Source organism: Impatiens glandulifera, unplaced genomic scaffold, assembly GCF_907164915.1.
Source record: "Impatiens glandulifera unplaced genomic scaffold, dImpGla2.1, whole genome shotgun sequence".
Classification (NCBI taxonomy): domain Eukaryota; kingdom Viridiplantae; phylum Streptophyta; class Magnoliopsida; order Ericales; family Balsaminaceae; genus Impatiens; species Impatiens glandulifera.
The window spans coordinates 23,012-29,199 of NW_025919162.1; positions in this window are offsets into that span (position 1 = coordinate 23,012).

A 6,188-nucleotide genomic window follows, 5' to 3' on the forward strand; every position below is an offset into this window, starting at 1 on the left:
TATTTGAAATGATAATAAAAAAATTAGATGATATTTTATAAATATTTAATGAATAGTCTAAGTAATAAAGTTTTTAATAATTCAGAATTTAAAAAGTTGCCAATTTCAAAAATGAACAGTTTATATTTTATAAATATTTGATGAATAGTCTAAGAAATAATGTATTTAATAATATATATTTCGATTAACAATAAAATAAAAATGAAACAAAAAATTATAAAAAGAGCTTATTTAAGAACCCTAACCGACCGCCCATCCATTTTCTCTCCTTTGATAGAACCCTAACGGAGAAAGTAATGAACCGTCGCCCTCCACCAAAGCGACAAGTAACCTTTCTTCTTCCCAACCATTCGTCTCCTGACGATGACGATTTACAATCTAACACGATTCCCCCCAAGTCAGTTCCTGAAGTAAAGGTTGTTTCATCCAAAAAGTCGAACGGAGAATCGTCGCAAGCTGGGAAGAAATCCAGATCTTCTAAGAGGACTGCAGAATCCTCCGCTCTAACCAAGGGAAATGTATCAAAGAATGCTAAAAAGAAGAAGAAGCAGGTGCAGGAGTCCGCTGATGAGAATGTTGAACATGCTGCGATCTTGGAAGAGAAGACCGTGGAATTGATGAGAGGTACCAAAAAAGTAGTGTTAGACAATGCTTTCACGCAGGTACAAGTGAAAGAGGTAGAACATTACTTGCAATGCCTGGAATATATGATTGAGATGACAGTTCCGGTGCTGAAATCTTTGAGATCCAACACGAACTGAGTAAGTAATAGTTAAACACGTTGAAGACTTTATGATAATGGTTTCTTTTTGGCTATGAATATCTATATTATTTTGTAGTAACTAAGTATTTTTTAGGCATGTTTCAGCAAGAATTGAATTCGTATGTTATTTTTGGAACTTTTATTTTTATTATCTCAAGAATTGATATGTTATCTTGAAGGGATTAAGTGTAGGTTGTTTTTAGAACTCTTATCATTCTTATGTTTAAGTTTATTATCTCTCGGAATTGGAATGTTTTTTTCTATCAAACAAGTTAGAAGTATAGAACTAGTTGATCATTTTTGTTAGATAAATTTAGACCGGTTCGAATAAACCTAACTTAAATAAACTTTCCATGCAGGAACAAGGAACCAGACCGGATGAACAAGAGAACCGACTGAAGAAACCTAACCGGTCAAGCTACCAAACCGATCAAGAGTATTCGGAACATGACCGCACAAAGGAAGAATCGGCCAAAGCTCAAAACCGGAACCATCAAACAGCCGATCATCCACAAGACAAGAATAACCGGAAGAAGTCCGGTTACTTCACTACCAAAAGACATTCGGCCAAGTCAAGCGGCCGACCAGTACAAGAAGACATTTCGGGTATCTGTTGAGAATGATACCAAAGGAACAGACTGAATACTTCCATATCCATGCAAGTCTGCGGAAAGACTGTAGGCTGCAGAAAACAGTACTACCGGATCCTTCTACTTCGGGATAAGCCAGAAAGGAAATCTTCAAAGTACAGACAACTGTCCAAACAGACAGTGCCTACATTGAGTAAAAGACAAACCCAGCAGGTCTGTCTTACAAACCGAAAGAACAGACCGACAGGTCTGAGACGACCGCAGGTCTGAGACACTGAATCACTGCACTTCTGATCAGCCAATCAGATTCAAGGCTTTGAAATATGACCGTTGGCATATTTCACCTATAAAAGGAGGCAGTTGCAGAAGAGTAAATGCGGGACATCAAGCCAGACAAGTGAAGCGTTGAGAGCATTTACTACAAGTGGTAAAACTGTGCTATTCTAAGAAAGCCTAAGTGTTGAAAGTTAAAGTGTGTTCTACAATTTCGGTGTAAATTGTAAGAGTGTTATCGAGCAGAAAATAAGTCTCGATCGGATTGTACTTGTATTCCTTAGTGAATATCCTTCTCGCGGCTTCGAGAGGAAGGGGTGACGTAGGAGTTTTATCTCCGAACATCCATAAAATCTGTTGTGTTATTTACTTTCTGCTGGATTCATTATATAACCGACTAACTTAACCATACCGCTCCAAACCGATTCTATACTAACCATACCGAATATCCAGATTACCGAAACCGACCCACCATTCTTCAAATCTCCATCATCCGAAACCGATTCCGCCTATCATACAAGTGTGCCGCTTCAACCTGAAAGCAAACCTCTTCCGCGCTTGAACCTAGTTCAAGGGTTTGTGACAGGTTGTGTAGTATTGAAACCCCGGTGTTAATCTCTAACGGGATTAACCACCACCCTACGAGTGAGAACCGCTAACCGGTCCAACCCCCGGTCCACCAAAGCTCAAAACCGGAACCATCAAACCATAGATCATCAAACCAAAGACCGCCACCATTTAGGACATCTGAAGGAAAACCGAAATACACGAGACCGAGTGCCAAAAGGACAGTTAAAACCCTAGCAAAGAAGATTGTCCGGTTCATCAAGGTTTGGATACCTAAGGGACTAATCGCATGTGGACCCAAGTAAATGTGGGTACCAAACAGTTGTAAATATGTACATTTTGCAGGATCCAAAGAAACGGCTAGGAAACTCCGAATGGTTCTTGGACAGCGGTTGCTCCAGGCACATGACCGGAAATAGCAACTTGCTAATCGACATCAGATCAGTAACCGATGCTCTAATTACCTTCGGTGACAACTCAAAAGGTAAAACTGTGGGCAAGGGTAAGATTGTCCATGGTAATCTAACTATTGATAATGTACTTCTAGTTGAAAACCTACGTTTTAATCTACTCAATATTAGTCAGATGTGTGATGCCGGATACACGGTAGAATTCCTTAAACATGCATGCTTAGTTAAGGACTCTCAAGGTATTGTATTACTAACCGGAAATATGATAGGTAACATCTATAAGGTAGACTGGAAAACAAGAGTAGAACATCCTATATGCATGATAGCTAAGACTGATCAAACCTGGCTATGGCACAAGAGACTAAACCATCTAAACATGAAAACCTTAAACTACATTCGCGGTAAAAAGCTAGTTGAAGGTATTCCTGATATAGTATTTAACCAGGATAAGGTCTGTTCAGCATGCCAAATGGGTAAACAAACTAGGTCATCTTTTAAGAGTAATGGAAATATTCAATCTAGCCGATGCCTAGATCTTCTTCACATGGATTTATTTGGACCGATTCAGGTCATTAGTCTAGGAGGTATGCTCTATACCATGGTAGTTATTGATGATTATTCTAGATATACATGGGTAATATTTCTACCATCTAAACGTGAAACTGTATCAAACCTGATCACACTTCTTAAGCGGTTGCAAAATGAAAAATCAACTCGTATTAATAGCATTCGAAGTGATCGAGGTACCGAATTTACTAATAGTACATTAACTGCATATCTTGATGAATCCGGCATTCGACACGAGTTGTCCAGTGCTAGGACTCCTCAACAAAATGGCCTGACCGAGAGAAGAAACTGGACTCTCAAGGAAGCCGCACGGTCCATGATAGCCGACTCGGGCATTGCTCAGAAATTTTGGGCTGAGGCTATCAATACTGCATGCCATACACAAAACCGATCTTTAAATTAACAGATTTCACAACAAAACACCGTATGAGGTTTATTTTAACAGAGTTCCTAAACTCAAGTACCTCAGGATTTTCGGTTGTAAATGTTATATTCATATAAATGGTAAAACCCAACTCACCGCTTTTGATGCAAAGACCGATACCGGCATCATGCTTGGATACTCGGCAGTAAGTAAAGCATATAGAGTATATAATAATAGAACTGCAACCATGGAGGAAACAATTCACGTTGTTTTCGATGAATCGGTTGAAAGCAATACTGCTTCGTGCTTTGATCTACACAACAGACTGGAAAATAACGATATACATTCTGATAGTGAAGATGAGACTCCGGTCTTCAGGCGGTTTGTCCATGACCTAATGGGTAATATTGATACCCAGCCGGATCAAGCTGTTCTACAACAGGAAGCTGACACTTCGGTTCAATCCGAGGGAGTCAGTCGGTCTGACAATCTCGTTCAGCCTACCGACAAGTCTAGCCTTGATCAAACAAACGGCAACCTGTAGACACTCCTGAACTGAATCTCAGAAGAAATAGTAAACATCCTCCTGAGCAAATTATAGGTGACCCTTCAGAACCTGTTCGAACTAGGAGTCAACTTCTGGAAGGATATTTTAACTCTGCTTTCATATCCCAGATTGAACCGAAAAGAATAGATGAAGCATTGTCAGATCCGGATTGGATATTGGGAATGTAAGAAGAGCTAAACCAGTTCGAGAGTAGTAAAGTCTTGTACTTAGTTCCCAGACCGAAAGATCAATCGGTCATAGGAACAAGATGGGTATTCAGAAACAAACTCAATGAGGACGGTTTGGTCACGAGGAACAAAGCTAGATTAGTGGCTCAAGGTTACAAACAGGAAGAAGGCATTGATTTTGAAGAATCATTTGCTCCTGTAGCCAGGATAGAAGCCATTAGAATTTTTCTAGCCTTTGCGGCTTTCAAAAACTTTAAGGTTTTTCAAATGGATGTTAAAAGTGCATTTCTGAACGGTGATCTACGTGAAGAAGTGTACGTTGAACAACCACCCGGTTTCAAAAATGCTGCATTTCCAAACCATGTATACCGGCTGAACAAAGCTTTATACGGTCTAAAGCAAGCACCTAGAGCCTGGTATGACACACTAACCGCATTTCTATTAGAGCATGATTTTACCATCGGTTCGGTGGATAAAACTTTGTTTAAGTTTGAAAAGAAGGAACATATCCTACTTGTTCAAATTTATGTAGATGATATTATTTTCGGTTCCACCGATCCAAAGCTTTGTGACAAGTTCTCAAAAATGATGACTGACAAATTTGAAATGAGTATGATGGGATAATTAAGTTTCTTCCTAAGTCTTCAGGTTAAACAACTCAAGGAAGGAACATTCATCAGTCAACCTAAGTATACTAAGGAGCTTCTGAAGAAATTCGGCATGGACACTTGCTCCTCAACGGCTACTCCAATGAGCTCATCAGTTAAATTGGACAGAGATGATGAGGGCCAATCGGTAGACCAAATTGCATACCGAGGCATGATCGGCTCTCTACTGTACCTGACAGCGAGTAGACCGGACATCCTGTTTGCAGTTGGTGTGTGTGGGAGATTCCAAGCAAATTCAAAGCAATCCCACTACACAGCCGCAAAGAGGGTACTGAAGTATCTGAAAGGCACTCCTGACGTCGGTCCGTGGTACCCAAAAGACTCATCCTTTAATCTAACAAGCTACTCAGACGCAGATTATGCAGGGTGCAAGATCGACAGGAAAAGCACTAGTGGAACATGTCAGTTCCTAGGTGACCGACTGGTTTCATGGCACAGCAAGAAACAGACATTGGTGGCTACATCAACCGCGGAGGCTGAATACCTGGCGGCCGGAAGTTGCTGTTCTCAACTCCTCTGGATCCAACAGCAGCTGAAGGACTTCGGTATTATAGCCGAAGAGTCACCGATCTTCTGTGACAACACAAGTGCCATTGCGATCACCTACAACCCGGTTCTCCACTCCAGAACCAAGCACATCGACATCAGACATCACTTCATCCGAGAGCATGTCACGCTGAAGCATATCCGGCTGGAATACGTACCGACCGATCAACAAGTAGCCGATATCTTCACAAAGCCGCTGCAGGAAGCTAAGTTTTCTCAATTCAGACTTACTCTCGGCTTAACCGATATTAGTCAAATCCTTCCAAAGGATACTTAAAGGGAAATCGGTTCAGACAGACAAACCGGTAATTCTTCCTAAGATGTTGAACTTCGAATCTTCAGGGTGTTTGCGGAAGAACCGCCCAGTTCATCAGATAGAGTAAACCGACCGGCTACTTGGTGCATGCATTAAATAACCGTATCGGGATGAACAACTGATACCTGACCGGTTCGGAAGCACGCTACCCTAGATTATTTGAATTTCAAATAGAATAGGAATAGTTATCAGAGGTTAAAGGTATCTGTTCTGCATCATTGCCTTTTCAGAGTAAACCTGGTCGCGCCTAAAAAGACGTGAAGATCTTTTGATATCTTTCACAGTCCAGGCCTATGACCGACACCTAGACCTGCAAAACTGCCTATTTCGTGCAAAGATTCTTATCCTGCGGTTAATACATATCATTTCATTTAATGCCCGGATAATAG